General features: G+C 49.4%; 1 protein-coding gene across 1 annotated transcript in view; it reads left to right on the top strand.

The window, feature by feature from the left end:
- PTPRN2 (protein tyrosine phosphatase receptor type N2) overlaps positions 1–12,108 on the top strand; it is a gene marked incomplete at its 5' end in the record, with an annotated part of 788,338 nt that overhangs the window by 310,663 nt on the left and 465,567 nt on the right. The gene's annotated exons all lie outside the window — the stretch shown is intronic.

A 12,108-nucleotide genomic window follows, 5' to 3' on the forward strand; every position in this document is an offset into this window, starting at 1 on the left:
AATTTATAAGGCTGCCCCATTCAAACAGCATAGCTTTGGTTGGTGGATAAAACAAAAACAATAAACTTACATCATTATATGCAGTATATTACATGTATGCAGTGTATAAATACAAAATATCAAAAAAGGAATCCAAACAACATAACTAATGAAAAATAGATATGTTGTATGTCTGTGAAAGAGAAAGGAGAAAAATGCAATAAATACGAATAAATAATGTAATGTTGTAAAATTAAGTAGATGCAGTGAGATGAAGGTGTAGGTTAATTATGTATAAAAGGCAATGATATGTATGTCAGTAAATATGAATTGATATTGTCTTGATTATTATGGATAGTTATGAAAATAGGAATTCATTAGTTGGTGATAGTTGTGTGCTACGCTCTAGTGAATGGTAATAATAGAAAAACTAATTATGAGTTTTTGGAAAAATTATGAACATAATATAGGTGATTGGGATATGGTATTAAAAACCATAAATATATGGTAGAGAAAAAGAATATATAAAAATAAGTCATTTGGAAAATAAAAAATGAATACTAATAGTGATTGCTTAGTGAGTATCTATTTTTGAAATGTATTTTGTTTTGAATACGTGTTTTAAGAATATGTTTATTCATAAGTATGCATGGCAAAGAAATTAATATTAAGCTAAAATCATGATTGACTTGATTGTCTGATAAAAGACTAAAATAAGAATGTAGAATCTGAGAGGGATGGGAGGTTCTTGGTATGAAATAGTTCTTCTGAGTGTCAAGAGTGTATCTTAATGGAAATGGAAGAAAAGGAAAAAATAAAACTGAAGAAAAGTAATGACTACAGTAAGAGAAATTAAGGAATCCTGTATGAAAAAGTACTAGAAGATAAATTGATTTCCCTTGAGAATGAATGGAAAGTAGATATAAGAAAAAGGAATGTAAAAGCTTTTTGGAACAGAATGAAAAGAATAACATAGCAGGGTGCCTCCAAAATGAGTGGAGTTAAGAGGAAATTTTAAAAAAAGGATGCTAGACAAAATAATAATGGGAGAGGGGCTGATGATGAAGAAGAAATTTATGTAAGAAAAAATGTTGAAAAAAATATGGAAAAAATGTATAAATACATATAGCCAAAAAAATGTAAGTCAGAAAGGAAGGAAGGAAGGATTAAGAATAAAAGAAACTGAAAATACAAAGCAATTTTAATGGAAATAATAATTAAAAAATACTTTGAAATTGTGTGGAAATAACCAAACAAGGAGCCTCCAGCAGAGTGAATGGAATTCAAAATAAAAGCAATGATACAATTTAGGGAGGGAATGTGAGTGAATGCTGGAAGGAGTGATCTATCTGTCTGTCTATCTATCTATCTATCTATCTATCTATCTATCTATCATCTATCATCTATCATCTATCATTATCTATCTATCATCTATCTATCATCTGTCTGTCTGTCCGTCTATCTATCTATCTATCTATCTATCTATCTATCTATCTATCTATCTATCTATCTATCATCTATCTATCATCTATCTATCTATCTATCTATCTATCTATCTATCTATCTATCTATCTATCTATCTATCTATCTATCTATCTATCTATTTCTGGAGTGACTTCCAGTTCTTGTACAGATTGTAATGGAATGATAGCATTACATATAAAAATGGGGCTCAAATAAATGCTATAAATATTAATGTCTAAGAAAATCTTGATGAAAAATAAGTCATAAATGCTGTTAGAATATTGAAAATGATAAGATGCAAAGTAGGGATAGTGGCAGTATATTAAAAAATAGATCTGATTTGCTCAGGGAGTGTCAATACTATGCAACTTGCTTAATGTCTAAGTGAAGGCTGCATCTTCATATGATGATGAATGCAATTATTGTTCCTCTATATCAGGGGTGTCAAACTCAATTAGATTGCGGGCTTCATCAGGGTTGTGTTGGACCTTGTGGGGCCAGGGTGGGCATGGCCAGCTCGATGTCACTTACATTGGGGGTGCTTGTGGTGCCCTGAGCCTCTGCCAGTGAAAATGAAGCTTGAGAGGGCTGTCCACGGCCTCATTTTTGGCTGTGATGGTCTCCTGTAACTCTCTGCCAGTGAAAACAGAGCTTGTTTGAGGCCGGTTCTTCACTGTTTCCAGGGTGGCCCCGTGGGCCAGATCTAAGCACCCTGCAGGCAGGATCCAGCCTCCGGGCCTTGAGTTTGGCATTCCTGCTCTATATAAAGATGGAAGTAGCAAAAATAAAAGGAAAAGGAATAAACAGATATTGACAAAGATTCTCAGTCATCCAGGTATAGTTGTCTGGAACTTGAGTCATGGAAGCTGGGTTTATTTCCCCAATGGTTTGAGACATTTCGCTGCCTTTCCAGGCAACTTCTTCACTCTGAATAAAATGCTAGGGGAATCTGAATAGGCAGAGAGCTGTTGGAATGTACCAACTCCTAAAATTCTTAGGTATATTCCCACATGAACCTCTGGGTGTCTTCCTCAAAATGTGTGGCAATATGTTGATAAAAATTCTCATTCATCTACATACACAATTGTCTGAAATTTGAGACATGGTAACTATTGTATTCTTTCCTCCCCGACTTACGACCGGGGAATTCCCCCTGTTGTCAGCCAGCAACAGCCATGCTGCGCCTTAGCCAATCAGGCGCGGCATGGCTGAAGGCGGGCTGACTTGCGCTCCTGATTGGTTCCTTGGCCTGACAGCTCTCGTATAAATAGCTGTCAGGCTAAGGAAAGGGGCTTCTCTCCTGTATTGCTTGCCGTTGTTTAAATCGCAATAAAATAGTGTTGGACGTTCCACAGTTGTCACGTCTCATCTTTCCCCACACTTCTTCACTGGCGACGAAGGTGGGATTCTGCTGAGGCGACGACCCTGACGGAACCCGACCTCTGTTACTCAGCCGCTTGAGTTTAGCTCACCGAGCCGCACAACTCCAAGCCGCTATGTCTTCGCTTCCCCCGTTCGCTCCCTTCGGCACCGACGGAGAGGGATGGACGGGGTTTTTGGAGCGTTTTGAATGCTTCCTGCGAGCCAACGGGAAGCGGGGTATTCCGATGGAGGAGAAGTGCAGCTTCTTCCTCAGTAGCTGCGGAACCCCTATGTTCAACGCCGCCCGGGCGTTGGCAGCCCCTGTGCCAGTCCACGACCTAGACTGGGACACGCTGATGGCCAAGCTGAAGGGACATTACGCCCCGACCCCATCGAAGATCACCAGGCGATACGCTTTCCGTCAGTGCGTCCAGAAGCCGCACGAAGACGTCAGCCAGTTCCTCCAGTCCTTGCGGACCACAGCCATTCCCTGCGAGTTCCCTGACTTGGAGGACAATCTGGTTGAACAATTCGTCAGCGGCATCAGGGACCGACGGCTGAGGAGGCGTCTCCTGGCCCGACCAGAAATCACCCTGTCAGAGGCGGTCGCTGATGCACGGGCGGCGGAGTTGTCGGAGCAATCTGTTGCTGAGATGGACCGCCACCCGTTCCAATCTTCCCCAGCGCAAACCTGCCTCATCGATCAGCTGGTGCCCATTCCGAGCCCGGCTGAGGAAGAGGAAGAACTCGTGGCTCGCCTGGCAGAACTGCAAAGGCGCCGCAATCCGCGACCTCCGCGCCAGACTGTGACAGCCTGCCTTGGCTGCGGTGGCAGCCACGACCGGTCAGCCTGCCCATTCCGGGCATCCATCTGCCGCCGGTGCTCGAAAAAAGGGCACCTGGCCCAAGTTTGCCGTGCTGTGTTACCACCACCACCATCCCAGGGAGCCACAGGCCAGCAGATGACAGCCGGACCGCAGCAGCAGCCCCGCCGCCAGCCGCGCTCGAAGGCCAGCTGTTACACCGTGGAGCCAGGCCCTGCAGCAGCCGCCCCTGCAGAGGCGATCTACCAGGCCTCCGCAGGTGCGGACAGAATCAAGGCGGCAGTCCTCATTGAGGGCACGCCTTGTGTAATGGAGGTGGACTCCGGCTCGTCCCGCTCCTTAATCGCCTGGGCGGACTTTCAGAAACTGTGCCCCGGCGTCCTAAAACGCCAGCTGTCTGCTAGCCCCGTGGCCTTAAGGGACTATCAGGGGTCACTTATCCCAACCCTGGGCTGCCATACAGTCAGGGTTGAATACGGGGGGTTTTCGGGGTGCCTGCCAATCCTAGTGGTTGAAAAGCCCCTCCCCGCTCTATTGGGGCTAGATTGGTTCCCCGCCCTTGGTCTCTCCGTGCAGGGGGTGCACTCCATCTCAGACACACCCCCTGACGTAGCTGCTGTCATCTCCGCCTACGCGGACGTCTTTGACGGCCAGCTGGGACTATACAAGGGCACCCCCATCTCTCTTAACTTAGATCCCCAGGTTGCTCCCATTAGGCTGAAGGCCCGCAGGGTGCCTTTTGCCTTAAGGGCCAAAGTTGATGAGGAGATTGACCGCTTGTTGGCGCAGGGCGTACTGGAGCCTGTTGACTACTCGCGTTGGGAGACCCCAATAGTGGTCCCTGTGAAGGCCGACGGTTCCATACGCCTCTGCGCCGATTTTAAGTCAACCATCAATTTGGCCCTTCAGGCAAACCCCTATCCAGTCCCTGTCGTACAGCACCTGCTCCACTCCCTGGGGCAGGGCTGTATTTTTGCGAAACTGGATATGGCGCAGGCCTACCAGCAGCTCCCGGTGGATGACGAAGCGGCGGCTGCGCAGACTATCGTCACCCACCGAGGGGCTTTCCGTTGCCGCCGCCTCCAATTTGGCGTTTCCGTGGCCCCGGGGATCTTCCAGAGCCTCATGGAGCGTTTGCTCCATGGGCTCCCTGGCGTTGTACCCTATTTCGACGATGTCCTGATCGCTGCATCCAGCCGCTCAGGACTCCTCGAAGTACTGGGGAAGGTCCTCGACCGTTTTAGGGGCGCGGGTCTCAAATTAAAGCGCAGCAAATGTTCATTTGCTGTGCCTAAAGTGGATTTCCTCGGCTTCTCCATAGATGCCCACGGAATCCACCCCACCCCTGCAAAAGTCGCAGCCATCAAGAACGCCCCCACCCCCGCCACTAAGGCGGAGCTGCAGTCGTTCTTGGGGCTTTTAAATTTCTACGCGCCATTTTTGCCACACAAGGCGTCACTAGCCGAGCCGCTGCATCGGTTGCTCGACCGATCGGCAGCCTGGCGCTGGGGCAGCCGCGAAGCGCATGCGTTCGCGGCTGTCAAAGACATGCTGACGTCAGAGGCAGTCCTAGTCCAATATAGTGACAGGATGCCCCTGACTCTAGCGTGTGACGCCTCCCCCGTGGGTTTGGGGGCTGTCCTGAGCCACGTCCTTCCCAACGGCTCAGAAGCCCCCATAGCTTTTTATTCCCGGACACTCTCTCCAGCGGAGAGGAACTACAGCCAGATCGACAAGGAGGCTCTGGCTGCCGTGTCCGGGGTTAAAAAGTTCCACGAATACCTCTACGGACGGCATTTCACGCTCTTCACTGACCACAAGCCGCTCCTTGGGCTTCTGGCCGGTGACCGTCCGACCCCTCCCATTCTGTCACCCCGGATGACACGTTGGGTGGAGTTCCTAGCGGCATACTCGTATGCCCTGGTCTACCGCCCTGGCAAGCAGCTAGGGCATGCTGATGCCCTCAGCCGCTGCCCCTTGCCCGTCTCCAACCCTCAGACAGTGCCTTGCATGTCTGTTTTGGCCATTGCAGACCTCGCCTTGCCGCTCTCTGCGGGCGATGTGGCGGCAGCGTCTCTGGCCGACCCCACCCTCTCCCAGGTGATGACCTGGGTTCTGCGGGGGTGGCCTGAGGGGCCGGTGTCCGACGGCCACCGCCCCTACAAGGCCAGGCAGTTAGAGCTGTCCCTTCACAGTGGGTGCCTCCTGTGGGGAGACAGGGTGATCATTCCACCCACACTGCGTGACCAGGTGCTATCTCGCCTCCATGAGGGCCACCCTGGCATAGCGCGCATGAAGGCATTGGCGCGCAGCTATGTCTGGTGGCCCCGGCTGGACGACGAGATAGCTACCTGGGTTGCCAGGTGCTCGACCTGCCAGGTCTCCCGTCCAGCGCCTCCGGCGGCCCCGCCGCGGGAGTGTGAGATTCCCCGCGGCCCGTGGTCACGCCTCCACCTGGACTTCGCCGGGCCTTTCCGAGGTCAGGTTTTCCTGGTTGTGGTGGACGCTTACTCGCGCTGGGTGGAGCTCATCATCATGACCTCCACCACAGCCGAGGCCACTGTCCGAGCACTGACGCGCCTGTTTGCCACCCACGGCTTGCCAGACGTCGTTGTGTCGGACAATGGTCCTCAGTTTGCGTCCACCGTGTTCCAGGGTTTCCTGGCCACCCAAGGCATCAGGCATGCCCTCGTCGCTCCCTATCATCCGGCCAGCAATGGCCGGGCGGAACGCGCTGTCCGCTCGGCCAAAGACGCCCTTGGCCGAATGGACAAGGGCGACTGGCCCACGAGGGTGGCTGCTTACCTCCTGGTTCAGCATTCCACCCCGTGTCCCTTGTCCGGCAAAACCCCAGCTGAGCTGCTGATGGGCCGGCGCCTGCGGACCACCTTAGATAGGTTGCACCCAACCTATTCTGAGGCACAGCCGAGCAACCTGGGGCCCCCTCCCCGTTCCTTCCGTGAGGGCGATCCAGTGTGGGCTAGGGCTTTCTCCGGGGATATTAAGTGGGTGCCTGCCACCGTCACTTTTGTAACCGGCCCCTGCTCTTACAGGGTCCGGACCGCCGACGGTGCAGACTGGCGCCGCCACGTGGATCAATTAAGGCGCCGCGAACCTTTGGATCCACACAACAACCCCGCAGAGTCGGCCTCGCCAATTCCACCCGAGGCCCTGGGGTTGGCGCCGCACCCGTTTCCCCAGCCGTGGCAGTTGCCCAGGCCGCAAGAAGTTTCGCCAGAGACTGTTCCAGGCGCCTTCCGCCTTCCACAGCCCTACATCGTTTCAGCCCCCGTTGGGCTACCAGCTCCGCCGTTGCAACCGACTTTGGCCTTCCCTCAATCAGGCCAGCCTGTCCCTCGCAACAATTCAAAGTTCCCTGACTCAAGCCCGTCAGCGGCCGCGCCACCCCGGCCCTGCCTACCTGTTCCAGAGTCTCCGCCTCCTCCTCCTCCGGCTGGGGTAGGCCTTCAAGATGGCGCCCGGAGCTCCACTCCCTTCAGGGAGGAGCTCCCACGGACACCACCTCCTTCTCCGACGGTCTGCCCAGTTCTGCGGCGTTCTGGGCGTGTCCGTCGCCGCCCAGCCTATCTTAGCGACTACGCATGCTCCACTGCTTCGCATGCGTACTCGCTGGGGGGGAAGGAGTATTGTATTCTTTCCTCCCCGACTTACGACCGGGGAATTCCCCCTGTTGTCAGCCAGCAACAGCCATGCTGCGCCTTAGCCAATCAGGCGCGGCATGGCTGAAGGCGGGCTGACTTGCGCTCCTGATTGGTTCCTTGGCCTGACAGCTCTCGTATAAATAGCTGTCAGGCTAAGGAAAGGGGCTTCTCTCCTGTATTGCTTGCCGTTGTTTAAATCGCAATAAAATAGTGTTGGACGTTCCACAGTTGTCACGTCTCATCTTTCCCCACACTTCTTCAGTAACTGAACTAATCTTCTTGTTGGTTTGAGTTGTTTATTTGGGGAAGAGTTCATGAAGTTTGTGTGGGAATACCTCTAAGAATTTTGGCAGTTGGTACATTCCAACGACTATCTGATTGCCTTAACCAATTTGCTCAGACTGAAGAAGCTACTTGGATGGAAAGCGAAATGTCTCATATCAACAAGGAAACAAATCCAATTGCCATGACTCCACTTCCAGGCACAGGATGATTAATTTGTTAATGTGCCTGGTAGGGTATTTGACACAACTCTGATCAAGGAGAGCCAAATTTCGGGAGGCTAGTGTCACTATACTGAGTAATGTGGATAAGCAGATCAGTGATAGCCAATGTGGCTCTAAGTTCATGCTTCAATATGTTAGACCCCAATTAAATTACAGAAAAAACATTTTGTTGTTATTAGTTGAAAACTTGTGTCCAACCCATCGTTACCCCTTGGACAACATTCCTCCAGACCTTCCTGTCCTCTATCACCCTCCGTAGTCTATTTATGCTCATGCTGACTACTCTGATGACTCCATCCAGCCACCTCATTCTCTGTCATCCCCTTCTTCTTTCGCCCTTAATCTTTCCCATCTTTCTCACTGCTCTTCTCCAGTGAGTCCTTCCTTCTCATTAGGTGGCCAAAGTATTTGAGTTTCATCTTCAGGATCTGGCCTTCTAAAGAGGGTTGAACTCCTCTAGGTCTGACCAGTTTGATCGTCTTGCAGTTCAAGAGACTCACAGGAGTCTTCTCCAAGACCATAGTTCAAAGGTCTCAACTCTTTGGTACTCAGCCTTTCTTAGGGTCCAAAACCATTTAATTTATGATTAATTTAGAATGCTCCAAGATAAAAAAATATTTCTTTTTACAAGAATGGAAACATAGAATTTATATTTCATTTTATAGTTTATACAACAAAGATTCTTCAAAGTAAAAGTTGATTGGATTAGGAAAATCATCTCGCCATGAAAAAATAGATATTCAATAACAACAACAACAACAACAACAACAGCAACAACAATAATAGGGAAGAGAATTGTATTCTGAATAAAAGTAAAAGAAACATTTGTAAAGGAAAAAAAGGCAGAATGGGCATTGCTAAAAATACATTCACAGTGCTTTTCTCAGCACTGTGCTCAAATACCTGCTTTGTTCGTGTGAATCTTGGGAACACCAGAAAAGGACGTATTTTATTTATAATGTATCAAACACTTCAGCCAATCCTAGTTTCTAAAAGAAAAGATTTTTTTTACATTCTTCTTGAATGGCAAAGTCCATAGTGTGTGTCCCTTACCAGACTTTGTTCTTCAGCAGGTTTTGAAGAATATATACCATTAGTATGTCAGTTGTATGACATAGATGTAAAAAGAGTATGCAGAAAAAATGATTGCTTAATGAATTATTAAATTTTGAGCAGGGAGAAAGACAATAATGCACAGTGTTTCTTTGATTGTTTAATGTATTTATGGTTATTGTACAACTACATACATCCTTGTGATGAGTTTGCAGGTTGGTTTGTTGGGAACTTGAATGTATGTGTATTCTTATGCTTTTGCCTGAAAAATCAAAATGGTTTGCAGAAAATGTTTAAAAGATTGTTTGATGAACTACTGAGGAGTCTGGATTTGAAAATTAATGTTATTAAGAAAGGATCGTGATAGTATGCTTGTATTAGCTTGCAAGAGCTATTTATTCAATTTTCTGGAATTTTAGGGGTCAATTAAGAGCAGAGATAAAACCATGATGCCTAGTGTCCTGATTAGCTGTTTGGCAACTAATGTAATGGCACGGCAGGCAATGAAGCTGGCATAATCGGTTCTTAAACATTTACAAGCACGCCATTGAGTTTATGTCTCTACAATCCTATGAAAACAGAAGGATATAATAGATGTGAATGAAGCTGGTCTGATCTGTAAAATGGAGTCAGAAAAATAGGGAAATGGAAGGATTGATTGCAAGTGTGCCAATGTGTGTGTTATTCTATTTACTTTTGTGTTTTATTTTATTTTGGTGTTGATTGTTACCCTGTTCTGTTAACTGCTTTTTAAAAATTGTTTTATTGGATTTATATGCCGCCCTTCTCCCAAAGGACTCAGGGCGGTGTACAGCATTAAAAAACACATATTACAAAAGTTAAAAGGAAATTAGAAACAATCCCAAAAACAAACCCAATTAATATAACACTAACATTTAAAAAATTAGATAAAATTAACAGGCCAGGCCGGCTTGCTGGAAAAGCCAACTTTTTAGGGCGCGTCGGAAGGACCGGAGGTCAGGGATTATGCGAAGCTCCGGGGGCAGCTCATTCCAGAGGGAAGGCGCTCCCACAGAGAAGGCTCTCCCCCTGGGGGTCTCTAGCTGATACTGTTTGGCCGACGGCACCCTGAGGAGGCCAACTCTGTGGGATCGCACTGGACGGTGGGAGGCTACTGGTGGCAGTAGGTGGTCTCGCAGGTACCCTGGGCCTAAGCCATGGAGTGCTTTAAAGGTCATAATTAGTACCTTGAATCGCACCCGGAAAACAACCAGTGCAGGCCGCCTAAAAGGGGTGTAACATGGGAGCACCTAGGTACCCCCATGACAACCCGCGCGTCCGCATTCTAGACCAGCTGAAGCCTCCGGGTGCTCTTCAAGGGCAGCCCCATGTAGAGAGTATTGCAGTAGTCCAGGCGAGAAAGGACGAGGGCATGAGTGACTGTGCATAGAGCATCCCGATCCAGGAAGGGGCACAACTGACATACCAGGTGAACCTGGTAAAAGGCCCCCCTGGTCACGGCCGTCAGGTGATCTTCGAAACTAAGCTGCGTGTCCAGGAGGATTCCCAGATTGCGGACCCTCTCTGAGGGGACTAAAATTTCTCCCCCTATCATCAAAGATGGAACAAGATGCACAAATCGGGATGACGGAAACCACAGCCACTCAGTCTTCGAGGGATTGAGCTTCAGCCTATTCCTCCCCATCCAGATCCGCACAGCCTCCAGGCATTGGGACATCACGTCGAGGGCATCGTTTGCGTGGTTTGGGGTAGAGATGAAAAGTTGGGTATCATCAGCATATTGATGATACCATACCCCAAAACCACGGATGATCTTGCCCAGTGGTTTCATATATATGTTGAACAGGAGGGGTGAGAGAACTGACCCCTGGGGCACCCCACAAGTGATGTGCCTCAGGGTCGATCCCTGCCCTCCAGTCAACATGAACTGCGACCGATCCGACAGGTAGGAGGAGAACCACCGTAAAATGGTGCCCCCCACTCCCAACCCCCCGAGTCGTCGCAGTAGGATACCATGGTCGATGGTATCGAAAGCTGCCGAGAGGTCTAATAGGACCAGGACAGAGGAGCAGCCCTGTCCCAGGCCCGCCGGAGATCATCGACCAACGCGACCAATGCCATCTCTGTGCTGTACCCGGGCCTGAAACCCAACTGATACGGATCCAGGTAGACAGCTTCATCCAGGTACTGGGGAAGCTGACGTGCTACCACACTCTTGACAACCTTTGCTACAAAGCGAAGGTTGGAGACCGGACGATAGTTGGCTAAAGAAGCTGGGTCCAGGGACGGCTTCTTGAGGAGGGGCCTCACCACCGCCTCCTTCAAGGCGGTGGGAAAGAACCCCTCTCTCAATGAAGTGTTGGTAATCGCCTGGAGCCAGCCTCGTGTCACCTCCCGGGAAGCCAAAACTAACCAAGAGGGACCCGGGTCCAGCACACAAATGGCAGCACTGAGTCTCCCCATAATCCTGTCCATGCCCTCGGGAGTCACAGGGTCAAACTCATCCCAGATTGTCTCCACAAGATTCATCCCCGTCGACTCGCCTGAATCTACCCAGTCAGAGTCCAAGCCTGTCCGGATCTGAGCGATTTTATCCTGCAGATACTGAACAAATTCTTCAGCCCTACCCTGCAAGGGGTCTTTCCCAGTTCCTTGGTTAAGTAAGGAACGGGTCACCCTAAACAGGGCAGCTGGGCAGTTATCTGTGGATGCGATAAGAGTGGGAAAATGTTGCGGTTTTGCTGCTTTTATCGCCACTAAGTAGGATTTAATATGAATTCTTACTAGTGTTTGATCAGATTCGGACCGGCTGGCCCTCCAACCACTCTCTAGGCTTCTTTTCCGGCGTTTCATCTTCTGGAGCTCCTCGGTAAACCAGGGAGCCACCCGGGATCGACACCGGGTCAGAGGCCGCAAAGGCACAATACGATCCAAGGCCCCAGTGGTCGCCCTATCCCAGGCTTCCACTAGGGTTTTGGTAGAGTTGTGAGCAAGGGATTCAGGAAAAGTCCCAAGCTCCATCAGGAACCTTTCAGGGTCCATCAGGCGCCTTGGGCGGAACCATCTAGTTGGTTCCGCCTCCCTGCGGCGAGGGGTAGCAGTATAGAAGTCAAGGCTGATGAGGAAATGATCAGACCATGACAAGGGTTGAATAGAAATATCCCCTCATAGCTGGACCTGGAACCAATGATGGGATAAGGTACCCCCTGCAAGCCCCAAGAAGGACAATCATCTCCCCGAAGTTCTCCTCAAACGCAACAGGACACCATCTTGGGC

Source organism: Natrix helvetica, assembly GCF_964273705.1.
Source record: "Natrix helvetica genome assembly, chromosome: Z".
NCBI lineage: Eukaryota > Metazoa > Chordata > Lepidosauria > Squamata > Natricidae > Natrix > Natrix helvetica.